The sequence below is a fragment of the Lampetra planeri genome, chromosome 78, assembly GCF_965212315.1.
Source record: "Lampetra planeri chromosome 78, kcLamPlan1.2.h2, whole genome shotgun sequence".
In the NCBI taxonomy this organism is placed as follows: Eukaryota; Metazoa; Chordata; class Hyperoartia; order Petromyzontiformes; family Petromyzontidae; genus Lampetra; species Lampetra planeri.
Genome location: NC_136183.1, coordinates 1,578,115 through 1,594,422, shown reverse-complemented (window position 1 = coordinate 1,594,422; position 16,308 = coordinate 1,578,115). Strand labels below are relative to the sequence as shown.

The 16,308-nt window shown below is 45.9% G+C and overlaps 1 protein-coding gene across 1 annotated transcript in view; it reads right to left on the bottom strand.

The window, feature by feature from the left end:
* The window catches only part of LOC144738221 (uncharacterized), a 41,879-nt gene extending 33,071 nt beyond the window's left edge, over nucleotides 1–8,808 (bottom strand). The window contains exon 1 of the mRNA XM_078621218.1: nucleotides 8,730–8,808. The gene's annotated coding sequence lies outside the window, so the exon portion shown is untranslated. The remainder of the gene's footprint in view (nucleotides 1–8,729) is intronic.
* Nucleotides 8,809–16,308: the final 7,500 nt, after the last annotated feature.

Here is a 16,308-nt window from a genome sequence, read left to right as displayed (position 1 = left end):
CATTATTGTAATGTTTGTGAACTAATGTGTTTAACAATAGTAAATAATGGACTTGAGTTAGCGTAAGAAGCAAGGAACTTTGTACTTACCATAGCCATGTTGAGGCCTTGTGTCATGCGTAGCCCCCGGCTGGCTAGGGGCATCCCCCGCGCGTGCAAGAATAATGGTATGTAAGCACTAAAATATTATTATCTACGGAGTCTGTACTATAAATTGGACGCATCGTGTTAGGGGGGGCGAAGAGGACATGAGACTGTGAAGGAATATCCGCAGCGTTATGTGTGTATGTGTTGGCTGTAAAATGCGTAAAAGGAAATGTCCCCGTGAGCTCGAGCTAACGCGCATCACTTGGCAGGGTCTGCCCCCCCCACGCAATTGGCGTCACTTGGTAGGGTCGATGGCGTGCAATAAGTAAATAATTAATAATATAAACGGCACAAATGTGTTAATTAAACTACTTTAAAGTTTACGGATGGGAAAACGGAATAGCCTATTGCCACGGCGGGGCTTGGGGCGTGCCGCCTGTAATTTTTTTTTCTACGTGAAGCCCACCGTCCGAGAACCAAATCTCCCGCAAGCGCGAGCGCGCGGAGACTTTTATATTATTTGTTTCTTTCGGTTAAGTCACGTCTTATTTGTTTCTTTCGGTTAAGTCACGTCTAAAGATAAAATAATAAATTAAATAAAATAATAGAATACTTTATCTTTAGACGTGACTTAACCGAAAGAAACAAATAATAATTCCTGCAGTCACGAAAGTCCTAAAATTAAGATAGACTTTTATATATAAGATTAAGATTATATTCTATACTAGCGGGAAGTGCCCGGCGTTGCGCGGGTCCAAAAAATATTTCAAACCTATTCTTAAACATCTAAGAGCAGTGCATAGTGACTGTGGTGGTACCAGCTATGATTACAGCAGCGCAAAACGACTGTGGTGGTACCTGCTATCACTACAGTATTACATGCTGACTCTATAACAGTATTTATCGACTGTATAGCACAAAGTACTCACCTGACAGAGTGGCGTGGTGAGGCCTAGCACAGTGCAGAGCCTCCGGCCTCGCCTAGATTGTCCAGCCGGCCGAGATGGCACCTTGACAGGCTAGGGCTGGGCTGCTACCCCTGACCCCCCCCCAGCCACGATCTCCCTGGCCGCTCTGCAGTAATATCTACGGCCTATAGTGGTAGCATATAGTGACTGTATAGTAATAACTGCACGCATCGGGGTGGGGGGAACATCACACAGTGAAGAATTAATGTGAGCGTTTAGTGTGTTTTTAAGGCATTTTTTATGCGAAAGAAAATGTCCCCCTCACTCCCACCGATGGCGTGCGACTTGGCATGGGCCGTCCCCTCCACCAAAGGCGCGTGAGTTGGTATGGTAGCGCACGCGCCATAAATATTTAAATAAAAGGTAAGCGCACACAAATCGCACTAAATCGCTAATTAAACTACTTTTATTTAAATTAAACTAATTTAAAGTTGACGGATGTGAAAAAGTAATAGCGGTTGCTCACCGCAGGGCTTACGGCATGGTAACTGCCTTTTTTTTCACTTAAACCCTACCATTGGAGAGGCAAATCATTCACAAGCATGCAAACACACACAAACCCACAAACAAACCCACAGATGGACAATTTTTGACATATATAGATTGATGATATATTAAGGATCTGTAAGCTTAATACAACATAGTCTGGTTGAATTAAGGATGAATCATAGGCAGGCCAGCCTTCACTGTATAAGCCAGCACAGATGGTCCTTTAAATAAGTTAATATTTTGCATCCACAGAGTAATATCTGTGGCCAAGAAGAATCACAGCTTTGTTCATTCGATTCTAAAAACGCTTGTCCTGGTGAGGGTCGCGGTGGCAGCACACTGAGGAGGGCCGGTTCAGGCCTCCCTTTTCCTGGCGACAGACTCTAGCTCAATCTGGGGAATTCCAAAGTGTTCCCAGGCCAGCCGAGCAACATAGTCCCACCAGCGTGTCATGGGGCCAGCCCTGGTGTCTTCGTCCAGTGGGACATGTCTGGTGGAGTTCCAGGGGAGTCTATTGGGGGGCGTCCTGACATATATTCTATATTGATATCACCCCTAGAGCCAGGTCCAGGGGTTGTGTTTGCCAACAAGCGACTCGTAGCTGCGGGACCCATGTAACCAAGTCGGGCCAGCTCAAAATGGCTCCATGGTGCCATCCTGTGCACAAAACATCCGCAGTATGAAGGGTGAGGGGCGGGTGCGATGCCAGTATGGCAGGAAGAGGGATGGTCTCAGGTGGACTAGCCCTTGGCGATGGACACTCACAGCTTTATATAGAGCAAAAGTCCAGGCACCTTCCACAGTGTTACAGTCTAATGAAAGAATGCTGCTTGACTAATTTTAAGTGAGACTTTGGCTGCCAAACCAGAGCTGGTCATGAACACATTAACTAGGTATGGGAGCTCCTCCACCACTTGTAGAACTGCCTGATTATTCATGGAGAGTTGAGCAGGTACAGTGTTGTACGACATAACATTCCCAGGCAGGTGATTTATTTTTGTGGAACATTTGCAAGGCCCCATTTCATGATGGAATTATCAAGCCACAGAACAAGATTCCCTAATTCCATCTCATTGAGTAGCCATTACCAAATCATCAGCAGATGTAACATGGTTGACCAGCAGGGAACAATCCTTTAACTATAACCAGATATTGATTAGCGTATCATTGTAACCGTAACGAATGCAACGGTTTAATGTGACCATTGGGAGCTTTTCAAACTACATAGTTATTGAAGATGCTATGTAATGTAATGCATGGGGACAGAGTGAATTTCTGTCACAAGCCAAGTTGAACAGGATATGGCTCCGACTCCTGGTCACGCAGCTTTAGCCTTACCTGAGTAATGGAGTTAGGTAAACGTCAACTAAAATTTACATCACAATTTAAATAAATAGTGTACTGTATTCCAAATAAACTCAACAATTGAAATGAACATGGAAAAACCGTATACAAAAAAATTTTCCAAGACAAAAAATAGTATAAATCTATAAATATAAAGCAGACTTTGCGCTTGTGTCGATTTTTTCGTGAACCAAATTGCGCCAACACACCCCAAACTTTCCATGCACACTCACGGGTGAGTTAGTGTTTTTCACATTATTTTTAGCTTACCTGCTCACATTCAACACCTGTACCACCTGCACACACCCCCTGCTTCTTTCCTCCCTCCTCTCTTTCTCTTGCCATGTGTTAAAGCCCGGGGAATTCTCACTACTTCTGGTTTGCCACACATGTAAACACATTATGACATTTCAGATCCTACAATTCTACACACTCACCATAACATAAGCGTCTCCACAGCACTGCTATTTTTTTTTATTTACCACGTTATCTTTCCCTATTATCAGCCCTGCGTTTTTGCTGCCAAATTCATCCACTTCTGGCTCCTACTGTCCTCTCTGCATGTGCACGACTCACCTCTAACACACACTGCAATATCTATATTTTAAAAAATGTACTATTCTAAAATATTTACATCAACGTACCAACACTACCGACCTCCTTTAACACAACAGAGATGCTATACAACAGCTACGACTAAATACATCAAGTCTACATCGCCTGGTAAGGAATAAAAAAAATACAAATACACGCACTAGCGTTAAAATAATTATATATGTAGACACCACCACACACATTCTATTAATACCCACAACAAGCACTACAAATACTTCGTTCCTTTGCGCTATGGCTTCACATTCCTACAACGATTACACATTCAACTATCATTTTCTTAATCTCTATACATAATCACTATTTACTATTTTTTTCTGCTTATTAACTTTAACCCCCACCTATAATGTGCCTTGCAGAAAACGTGTGTTTCTCTTCACCAAACGCGATAACAATAATTGATGCCATTCGTACAAATGCTGCGATGGCTGCACCTACAGCTTATGAAACTCCAGTAGAGCAAGAAGTAGGAAAGCAAGCTACCAGTGCTGCTTTGCTTGCACCTACAGAAAATGCAACTCCTCAACAGCACAAATGGCTGCTGCCACAGCGAATAAAACTGCAGTCCACCAACAAGCAAGGCAGATTGCAAACAGCACTACAATGTCTGCAACCAGGTGCCTCACCTGCAGCCAAAAATAAGTATTTTCCACACATTCCTCACTTCATTTACACTTCTGATTAATTAGTTGCCATTGGTTCCATGCCTACTTCTTGCAGCTACTGCCATGCAATGACATACAAAGGAGACCCTCCAGGAATATGCTGCAACTGTACCATGTTCTTTGGGTCTTTCGGTAAAGTCACGTAGATAGGTTTAAAGAAAATAACAAAAAACTACGTTTCGATCGCAACACAAGCGGTCATCATCACGAAAAGGGATTAGCCTCTAAAGGCAAACTGTTTAGAAAGGTTTGGAGATGTGCATAGCCCAAGTGTGCCAGCAGCATCAGCAGCATGGGCGGGACAGCAATGCCAATGCAGCAGCAATGCCAATGCAGTATATTAATGTAAGATCTGTGAGTGGCCTCCACGGCAAGCGCGCTGAGGTGGCTATGTTAACGTGAGAGATTAGCTTGTTAATGTAAGATCACAGAGCCGCTGCCACCTCTAGATTGGCGGGCGAAGGTGGCTGTGTTAGTGTGAGAAATTTTACCTGTTAATGTAAAATCAGAAAGCCGAAAATAACAGCTAACATCAGAAGGTGGTAGGATGGGAACATCACTGAAACTGGTTGATAACGTCCTTCCAAGGATTGTTAAGTTTGTACCCATCTTCTCGGTTGAAATTGGGTCTGTCTGAAAAAATAGATGGCTTCATGAACGAATCTTTGTTGATAGCCAGTGGGTTTGCAAAGTAACTTCGTCTTAGAGAAATACATTTCGTGTGATCCCACCGCGTTAAAACAATGATCAGCCACGGCCGAGGTATTGGTCCTACCGTGTTTCAGATCTGCCTTATGTTCACGAATACGGTCCGAGACATGTCGCTTAATTTCCCCAATGTAACTACTGCCGCAGACACAGCTTAGTTTGTAGACGCTAGGGTATTGTATGTCAGGTATCACATCCCAAAGAATATGAATTCCTGCAGTCACGAAAGCTTTAAGTCAAGATTTAACTGTACCATGGTTCAGCTGCCTACAATTAATGGCCATCCCGAGCCTGTTCATGTATTGATACCTGCCAACACGACCTATGCAAGCCAATTGCAAAACAACAATAGAACATAGAGAATAGGGTTGTCCCCTTTTTCTGGCAACAAAAAACACTTTTTTAAGGAATCATGTCTGCATTAACCACAATACTTCTGGTCAAAATGCAAACAAAAAACATACGCTCATAATATATGCATTAAATTTCTAAATTTAGGTAAAGACCCATCATATTTTAAGCTGCCAAGCTTAGTAGTGTTCATTGGAGCGCTGTCTTTCAGACAGCTCTGTCTTCACCTGAGGACGGCTGCTTGTGTTGTGGTCGAAACGTGAGAATTGTATTATGTTTTATTTTTATTATTTTATTATTTCCCTTCTACGTGACTTTACCGAAAGAACCAAGAAGAAAATATGCATTGTCTTGGAAATTGATTGGTCCACACCTGAGACAGACCAATCAGTTTCAAAGACAATGCATATATTATAAGATAATGTTTTTATGTGCATTCTGACAACAAGTATTGTGGTTAATGCAGACACGATTCCTTGTAAAAAGTTTTTTTGTTGCCAGAAAAAAGGGGAAAAAAATCTATTCTCATATTTTGGTCCTGGCAAAGGAGGTCCCTTAAAATAGAAGATAGATCTCATGCTTCAAAATTACATGTTTTAGCACCAACCAATTAATTCATCCTGACATCTGGCTACATGCCCACATTTAAAGTGCAGGGCCAGGTACATAATCGCATAGGCAGTCTGCTGCCACTACCTAATAACCTACCTATATTACCATAGAACAACTTGCGTATCTGAACAATACTAGACAGCATTGGAAAAAATGTCATCAACACCCAGATGCAAGTCATATTGCTGTGGCAAGACATGCTCCATACGCAAAACTCTTTATGTTCACAGTTTCAAGTGTGCCATAGAGAAGATGACTTCAGAATACAATGTTGTCATTGATGCCGACTAAACTCCACATGGTCAACATGGGTGCCGCTTAAATGCACTCGCAACATCTGAAGTTGCTGTCATTCTGACTGCTGAACAACATGTCACTTGAGGCATCATCTTGCAACTGAGGAACAATACCCTACACAGAAATGAAACACACCGATCCTATGATGCTTTTCAATGTCTACAGATTTTCCGGCAAGGTGATGATGGCTACAATTTCCTACTTTGCCAAACTGACCCAGCAACAGGCTTGTCAACATAAAATACGATTTCCGCCATGGACTTCTTTGCCTTTAGGATAATGGTGCGAAACGGCAGCTTTAATCTATTCTTGAGATGCAAAGAGCAATTCCACCAATTTGCTGTCGACATAAATGGCAAAATTGAAGCTTCATTCGATTAAACCCACCAGATGGCAAAATATCTAACATTGTCTATCCCTGAAGCTCTCCAAGGGCAACGAATTTAAAAGCTGTCCTCATTATGAAACAAACAAGCCGTGCGATTGTATAACACAACCAAAACACCGTGACAATATACACACATTTACAGACTTCATTGGCAGGTTTCAATAATTATAATAAAGCCAGCATTGCAAGACATTAACCTTAATGTTTGATTACAGAGACCTGTGCGAAGTCGGGTAACTTAGTTATTACTGAATAGATACTATCCTTCCAATGATAATGTTTGTGCATGAGTGGAGAGCGGTAGTGCAAAGGTTACTGTGCTGCGCTATAAACCCAGCAACCTGATTTATAGTCTCAAAGAGCCAAGCCACAAAAATTTGCCTGTCGCCTGATGAAGCTGGTTGTAATTACTGGCAAACATCATACTCGGATTGTAAATGTTGTGGCTTGGTTCTCCAACACACAATCGGTGTGGCTGTACTTGTGACGAATTGGCCACGTTCTGTTTATGTGACAACCCTTACTAGTTGGCTGTGTCGGGTTGTGGCGGGTTTAACAACATCTTTACATATTTACGCGATCTAACTCAAACAAACCTGTATTACGGATGTATATTTGGAGTTTGCGTGTCTCTCTCCCCGTGGTCGCGTGGAATTTCCTCCGGATCCTCCGGTTTTTCCCTCCACATTAGACTCAACATCTCACGTGTTTAGAGTATTTGACCGATATACATTTCCACACGTTGATAAGCCACTTTGTTGTGGGCAGTCGCTTCTGAAAAAGAGCGGTACAGCTCAAGTGGGCTACGCCTTGTGAAATAAAAAAAACTGTAGAAATATGTAAAAGAAAAAAGTTGTAAAGTAGTGAGCCAGGTGAAGACAAAATAAACTTAAGCAGAGAAAATCTTTATTTCATCAAAACATTTTTATTTAATATTTCTTTTTCTATGTGACTTGACCGAAATAACCTAAGAGAAATTCCTACAGTCACGAAAGCTCCAAATCAAGTTTGAACCACCTCTACAGGGAGGTTTTAAGTTTGTTTTCTCTCTCTCTGTGTCTCTGTGTTATCTCTCTACTTGTGTCTGTCTTTGTGTCTCCATGTCTGTACCTTGTCTCTCTCTCTCAAATTTCACACTTAACTTCTAATTTAGCAATCTTTGGAAGAACGTAATCAACCAGGCAATGCATTAATTGTGTGTTAACCGACTCTCTGTGTTGCATTGCATTACATTTCCAAATTTTACTAAGTTTTTTTATTCAGTGTGTTTTCTCTCTGTGTGTCTCTGTGTTGTCTCTCTCTGCTTGTGTCGGTCTTTATGTCTGTGTCTTGTCTCTCAAATTTCACACTTAACTTCTAATGTAGCAATCTTTGGAAGAACGCAATCAACCAGGCTATGCGTTAATTGTGTTTACCGACTCTCTGTGTTGCATTGCATTACATTTCCAAATTTGACTAAGTTTGTTGGATTAAGTGTGTTTTCTCTCTCTGTCCTGTTGTCGCTCTCGTATTTCCTGCAGTCACGAAAGCTCCAAATCTCTTATTGACATGCTCATTTCTCTACCACCCCCCTCTCTCTCTAATTAAGGCCTCGACAGAGAGGCGTTGTTTATCTGTGTGCCTATGTGTGTCTCTCTCAAGGTGCACATGGCCTGGCACAAGCGTCGTGGTGACGTCACCGCCACTTAGTGGTGAATGGCGGTTGTTGTTGTGTCTCTCTCTGTGTTATCTCTCTCTGCTCATGTGTCTATGTGTCTCCGTGTGTTTTTTTGTCTCTCTCAAATTGTATCAATCTTTGGAAGAACGTAATCAACCAGGTAGGGTGTTGACTGTTGTGTTAGCCGACTCTCTTGAGTTGTATTGCATTATACTTCTAAGTTTACTAGGTTTGTTTTCTCATTCATTCGTACTTGATGATGATTGCTTGTGTTACAATCGAAACGTCGTATGCTATTATTTAATATATTTTTCTTTCTACGTGACTTTACCGAAAGAACCAAAGAGTAGTTAAGCAGAGAATTAAAGCAAATGCAATCAGGCGAGAGAGCAGGAGGCAAGGCCCCGCGTTGTAATGTTCCAACCTGGACGTCGATTCCATACTCGCTGCTACTCAATTGATATCCCTACGAGAGAGAGACGGAGCGAGGCTCTACTTGGGTAAACAACAACAACAACCACCACGACAACAACCACGATGTGAACTTCTCACCTCGGATCTCAGTGAGCGCGCGTGTGGACTGGCAGCTTCCTGGTGTCTCGTGACGTTACGCGGCAGCAGGAGGTGACATGACGTCACTTGCGGGGTTCAACAATCAATCCCCTCCCCCAATGAGCGGCGGTGTAACTGAATAAATTATGTTAATGAGCCGCCAGGAACTGATTACATTTTATTCTTTGGGTCTTTCGGTAAAGTCACGGAAATAGGTTCAAATAAAACAACAAAAATAACAAAAAAAACTACGACGTTTCGATCACAACACAAGCGATCGTCATCGAAATATACGTTGAAGAACCTTCAATGTGCATTTTGTCTCTGCTTTCTGTCTCAACGAGTGTATTTCCGCGTGTGTCGATGTCCAACTCTCACACTACCTCTGGACTGTGCATCATTGCCCCTCTGAACTCCGACTATTACGTATCTCTCTGTATATATAGATAAAGTGCGCAAAGAAGTGTGGGTCTTGTGTTGGGCATCGGAACGAGAGACGGGAATAGGGAGACTTTGATTCGAGAACAAAGGCACATTAGACGTCAATTGTGACTCTCACGACAAGTCAGAATCTTAATATTGATTAATCCTGGAGTGATGTTTACTCGTGGCAAGGGGAGTGGAGTGAAGGATGTCGTGAATGGGCGACGGAGAGAGGAGCGAGAGAGAGGGAAGGGCCGGCCCACGTTCAGAATGAACAATATTTATTAATGATTGCAGGAGGAATCCGATGAGCTACCCAGCTCTATTTTTTCTTTCACAGATGACCAGTAAGGTGCACGACGCTCAGTCCGTTACACCAACAAACAATACAGCAAACAAACAAAAAACGCGACAGGAGTGCAAAGTATTGGAAAATGTAAACAAATCGAGTGAGTGGGGATTGGGCAGGAGGCGATGGTCAAGGATAGGAACGGAGCGGCAGCCAGGCGATGGAACGCGTCAGAGAGCGATGAAATCAACTCGCGCGCAGGCACTTGAGCGGATTGTTTCATTGCACGATCGTGAGTGGCGGTGGTGGCGCGGGTGGTGGCGGCCAAACAATCTGTCCAAGTTCTGCGGCCCTCTAGAAGCATTCAGATGTTGTCGCAAAAAAATGGGCAACGTGAGCGTGCGTCGTATGCGGGAGGAAAAGTGGAGCACCCCGAGGTAAAACGGACGCGTGTGAGGGTGCAACGCGCTATCCCCACCCAGGTGCAGACGGAATCACGCGGAGTCCACACTTCGCTGGAGCCGCCTTCTCCTGGCGAGACAGGAGTACTGCTCCTCCTCGAAGCCTACGGGAGGGGGAGGGGAGTCTCAAACAACACCATTGGTGCGGTGATCCACCAACCCTCGCTGCTGCCTTCACAGTGCCGGATTTGCAGGCGGCCACGTGGAGGAGCTGCCGCTACCACCCGGCTAAACGATAACGCTTTCTATGTCGATTTTTGGAGAATGTTTTCTTCATTAAGTATCGTTTTTATCATGAATAAATCAGAGAAATACGATACGTGTGCATATATAAGAAGGCCAAACATGTTTGTCCATATTCTTAGGTTTTTTTCGGTTAAGTCACGTAGGTAAAAAAAAAATAATAAAAGTAAAATAAAAAATAAAATAAAAAAACACTTATTTGGACCATCTTATTTGACAGACAACTATTACAGGTTACTGATAGACAGCCAGTTTTGTTTTACCAGGTTTAGCTTTCTTTTTTCACACTTTTGTTATGTAGGCTAGGCATAGTCACAAACCGAACCTCTCCATAATAAAGGCTCAGTCATTTGTTATGCAGTCTATTACCATCTACATGGCAGAGGCTCGGTCTCATTTGCAGCATTTTGTTATGTAGGCTAGGCGTAGTCACAAACCGCACCTCTCCATAATAAAGGCTCAGTCATTTGTTATGCAGTCTATTCATAGTCTCAAGCCGCACCTTACCATAATAATAAAAAGTGGGCCATTCCTGGCCCTTCCCCCCCACCTCAACCATTATATATACGGAGTGGTATCTCTTGTAATCTCTCATTTACTTGATACAGCTGTCGGGCTGTGACGGTTCCACCTGAAGACGGAAGCTTGTGTTGCCTCCGAAGCGTCGTGATTTTTATTTTATTTTTATTTTATTTTACTTTTATTAATATTAATTTTATTTTTACCTACGTGACTTTACCGAAAAAACATAAGAATATGAATCCTTGCAGTCACGAAAGCTTCAAATCTAGAATGTGTGTCCATAATTACATTCACCGGGCATTTAATGTTATTTCACGATTATTTTTCTTTGGGTGGGGGGGGGTGAAATCTTCTTATTTCATTGCGTATCTCGTATTTAGCACGAATATATATTGAGTGAACTTGCTATTTTATCGCAAGAGGAGGCAAATGAAAAATGTTTGGTAACAAAAAAATGTTATCGTTATTTTCCGACTCATCGTTCTCGTCTTGACGCTTTTATTTATTGCAATCGTTTTCCCACGAAGAGTGAACTTTCCATTACAAAGGGGCAAAAATTATTCTGGCAGTAAATCGAATGATAATACATTTGCAGGTTATTACGAAGGGTTTTATTTTTTTACTGCCAAACATTACTTTTATATATTTAAAATATATAAAAACTATTTTTTTTATAATGCACATCTCGTGATGCGGATCATTACATTGCCGAACGGTGACAGATGATTGATGGCTTAGATTGATCATGGCTGATGATGATAATGAGGAATGTAATCTTAAGCACTTAATTAGTCATCGGTCTCTTTGGGACCACACTGGACTGCGCTACTGTGTGTGGGGAGCGGTGATGCAGTGGTTAGCGCACTGTTAAAGCGATGTTTGTTGATTGCCAGCTACTCGAGTTCGAATCCCGTTCACGGCTAACATCATATTCTTGGTTCTTTCGGTAAAGTCACGTGGATCGAAAATTAAATAAAAAATATATAATTTTCTTTACCCTGTATTTATTGCGATAGTTTTTTTTAATAAAAATAAAAGTAATTTATTATCCCGTGACCTCCTGCCGGCGGACGTTCACACTTCACGTGGCCTCGAGGTGCACATACCCTGGCACAAGCGTCGTGGTCACGTCACCGCCACTGAGTGGCGAATGGCGGTTGTTGTTGTCTATGTTTGTGTGTCTATGTGTGTCTGTGTCTGTGCGTGTCTATGTATGTGTGTCTGTACATATGTGTAGGACCTGAAATACACGCGCCACACGCTCTGTGGGTCTGTTGCTATGCAAGCAAGCAAGGGTACAGAAGGGGGTATTTGAGGACGAGGTTGTTGTTGCGGAGGCGTGAGAGGATACGCGTTAAGTGGCGGAACAGGTGGTAAGGGCAACCGGGGATACGGGCCGGTGATTGGTTAAGAGGGTGATTTCTTAACGACTGGCGTCGCCCACGGGGGGACAACAAAGTCACGTGAGGCTGGGGGCCTGGGGGGCGAGGGGAAATTGAGGGGTGAGATAATTAATAGGGACTAATTGGGGTGGATATAAAAGGATAGCGTAACGGAGAGAGAGGGAGTCTTGGTCAGAGTCTTGGGGAAGCTGGAGTCTTGTTTGAGCTGGAGTCTGGAGAAGAGTTGGAGTGACGGTGCCCGGAATAGGGGAGAGCAGGAGGAAGTGAATACGATAACGGTAGCAGTGGGGAGAGAGAGATGGGTGAAATACGGTAGCAGCGGATAGAGGAGACAGAGTGAGGGGTAGCAGTGGTAGCAGTGTTAGCAGTGCATCAGAGAAGATACGGAGCAGGGTAGCAGCGGAGCGACGGACCCTGGGAGAGCTGGAGATAGAACGGAGGGACATAGAGTGCGTTAATGACGGATGGCGTGGCGGAGCGAACGGGTGGCCACGGAGCGGTGATGAGGAGAAGGTGTGGACCTTAAGGAGCAAATAAACGGGATGAGAAAGACAATCCGAGTACGAGTCCTACATATGTAATGGTGTAAATACTGCAGGAGACGAGTTGACGGAGGCAGCATGTATTTATTATAACACCCTACAGAAACAGCCTACGGCTACGCGTGCCTGACACCGGCTACGCTCTCAGGTCCTCCGGCTATGTACTTCCTAGAGGAGGCTATCTGACCCGACCTAGCCAGGGTACGGGTCTCAACCACTGGCCCATCGAACCCGGCCCTGATAAGGACGTCGGGCAGCGGGTTCCCAGGGTCTCACAACTGAGCCACACAGAGTCCCGGCCCTGATAAGGGCAGCGGGGCTAGGGGTCCCAGGGTCCTATCTAGCTTGCTCCGTCTTCATTCTTCACTGGCTCCAACGATTCCTCGAGCGCTCACGTGCACCGCCCTATATAGCCCTCTGCCCCTCGAGGGGCGGGGCTAATGCGGACGTCGATGTAGCCACCCACGCACGGACCGTGATGTAGACACCGGCTACGCGATGGCTCTCTACACCCCGGTACGTACCACCTCTACATCACCCCACCCCCCCCCCCCCGCATAGGTCGCAGCCGGCCCGGCTGCAAAAACCCCCCTATGCAATAAAGAATACATCAAAAAACAGAACTCTGTGGGTGCCCCGTAACAACAATAACACAACAATTAACAACAACAACAACCCGACGCCCCAATAAATAACCCAACCTCCAACACTCAACAACAAGAACGTGTATACAATGTCGAAGAAAAAATATATATATACATAAAAAAAACGACATTACGGCGTCCCGTGACCCATGCCCACGACCCCACACGCCCTGTAGAAGCGGGACGTCCAGTCAGTCAAAGGGGAGCTGCTCTGACATGGAAACCTGGCGGATCCGGCCGCACGTCACGAGAAGTGGCGCAATTTAGCGCGAGTTCGCTTGGCCGGTCCATCATACGGAACAGGACATGCTTGTCCAACAGGCGGCCCAGGTAGTCCTGGAAGGCTCGGACCGGGTTCCCCGGATCCGCACGTGCTCCGGGGATCTGGCTGCTGGCGTTCGGAGGCCGTCAATTCCGAGACACCTGGGAGCGGGTCAGTCAGAGACATGTGAGGATCAGGCGGCGGCATCCCATTCCCCGAGTCAACGGACACATCACATGCTCAGCCATTTGGACATGAAGGGAAGGTATGTGGCGCCGTGAAAGGTTTCAGTCGGGAGGGGTGAACATACCAACAACGCTTCCCCCACTTAATCCGAACACATTGGGGGCACGCAACCTGCACAACCTCGACCGGTCCCCGCCATGGCCTCAGTAGTTTCGGGGACGTTGCCAATGGCGCCTGCGGGCAGTGCAACCAGGCCTTATCGCCCGGTTTCCACTCGTGCGTGTGCGTCCGCTGTGCACGCAACCGCTCGTTCGCCATCTGCCGAGATCTCGAGTTCAGTGTCGCTGCTTTCCGTGCCTCGGCCAATTTAGAAATGTTAAATTTGATGTGATCAGCCAATTTAGACTTAGCACGGGGTTCGGAAATCCCCAACTGGGCATCCACGGGCGGATCAGCATCCCGGCCATACATAAGATAGAAGGGAGAAAACCCTGTCACCGCGTGGGGAGCCATCCTGTAAGCGGCGAGGACACCTGGAATCTGTAAGTCCCAATCCACTTGAGCTTCGCACACCTGATGGCACAACATGGACGTAATCGTCCTGTGGAGCCACTCCACCATCCCATCAGTCTGTGGGTGGTACGGGGAGGTACGCACCTTTTTAGTGCCCAAAAGGTCGCACACCTCCCGTAATAAAACGCCTGAAAAAATTTTCCCCTGGTCGGTCAGCAACCGCTCCGGTGCTCCTTTGTCCAAGACATAGCCCTGGACAAAGGCCTCGGCAACGGCCGCTGCTGACTGGTTGGCAAGTGGCCAAGCCATGGGCCATCGAGTGAAATATTCCACGCCAACCAGCAGGTACTTGTTACCCCTAGGTGTCACCGCACTAAAATATCAAGCGCAACAAGTTCATTGTTGCACGAGACCTGAATAGATTGCAATGGTGGGTTAGCCGCAATGGGAGGCGGTTTCCGTTGGGCGCACTTTATACACCCTTTGAGAATGGTGGACACATCCCTCGCCATACCCGGTCAATAGTAATAACGCTGGAGCAGAGCAAGGATTGTGTGAAATCCCAAATGTAACAGTCATTCATGAGCGGCCAGAACAACCCTACCCCGCACAGCAGATGGCACAACAAGCCTATGGCGTAGGGACATACCGTCCCAATTCATAAGGAGGCCCTGTTTCACTACCCATGAGTCGACGCCAACTGCACCCTTATCGGAACCATTCGCCTTGCGACACAGCGCGAGCAGGGACGCGTCGACCATTTGGGGGCGGCCCCACTCAACGAGGGACAATGTGAGCAACGAATCCCCACCCGTCGGAGAGAAGGGAATCTCGGGTCGCAGTGCATTGGCCGTGGCGGCCAGAGCTGCCGGAGGGACGACAGTCTGGGGTTGGCAACGTCCCGATCCCAACAGACACGCACATTCCATACGTGGTGACAACCGCGACAGGGAATCCGCGTTGGTATGGCGTACACCCTTACGGTAAGTAGTTGTGAAGTGATAGTCCTGGAGGACCTCCAACCATTGGGACAACTAGCCCGATGGCTGGGCAATGCGAAGCGTGTATTGAAGCGCCGCGTGGTCCGTACAGACAATGAAGTGTCGGCCGTAGAGATACGGTCGAAACTATTGGATAAAAACCATGATAGCCAGTAACTCGCGACGGGTCACGCAGTACCTCTGTTCCGCCGGCGACAAAACCCTGCTACCGTAGGCGACAACGTGTTCGACACCCCCGATCACCTGTGAGAGTACTCCACCAATGCCTGTGTTACTGGCGTCCGTGTCAAGCAAAAACGGCTCGGTGAAATCAGGGTAACACAAGGGTGGAGCACTCACCAAGGCGTCCCAAAGGGAGCGAAAAGCGGCTTCCTCCTCCGGCCCCCAGCGAAACTTCACACCTTTTGCCGTCAAAGCGTGCAGGGGTTTGGCTATGGTGGCAAACTGTTCGACGAAACGCCGGTAATAGGAGGCAAACCCAATAAAACTATGGACCTCGCTGACCGAAGTGGGCGTCGGCCAAGAACTGACACAATGTATCTTAGCAGGATCAGTGGAGATACCCGAACGGCCGACAATATGCCCTAAGTACCGTACTGATTCCCAGAGTCAGTGGCACTTTTGCGGCTTAAACTTCAATTTGGCGGATCGCATCCTGAGAAACACTGCCCTCAAACGTTGGAGGTGCTCCTCGAAAGTTCTACTGAAGACGATGACATCATCCAAGTAAATTAAACAGGTATCCCATTGAAGGTCAGACAAAACCAATTCCATTAACCTCTGGAACGTTGCGGGAGATGAATGGAGTCCAATGGGCAACCAGTTGAACTGAAATATGCCCACAGGTGTCCGAAACGCGGTCTTGGGTTTCGACACCTCGTCAAGGGGCAGTTGCCAGAATCCCGATAGCAGGTCCAATGTGGAAAAATACCGTGCCCCCACTAAAGCATCCAAGGATTCGTCCATCCTGGGGAGCGGATATGCGTCAGCCACAGAGATCTTATTAAGGCAACGGAAATCAACGCAAAACCTCAGGAACCCATCGTGTTTTTTCACAAGCACGATGGGAGCCCCCCATGGACTGGATGAG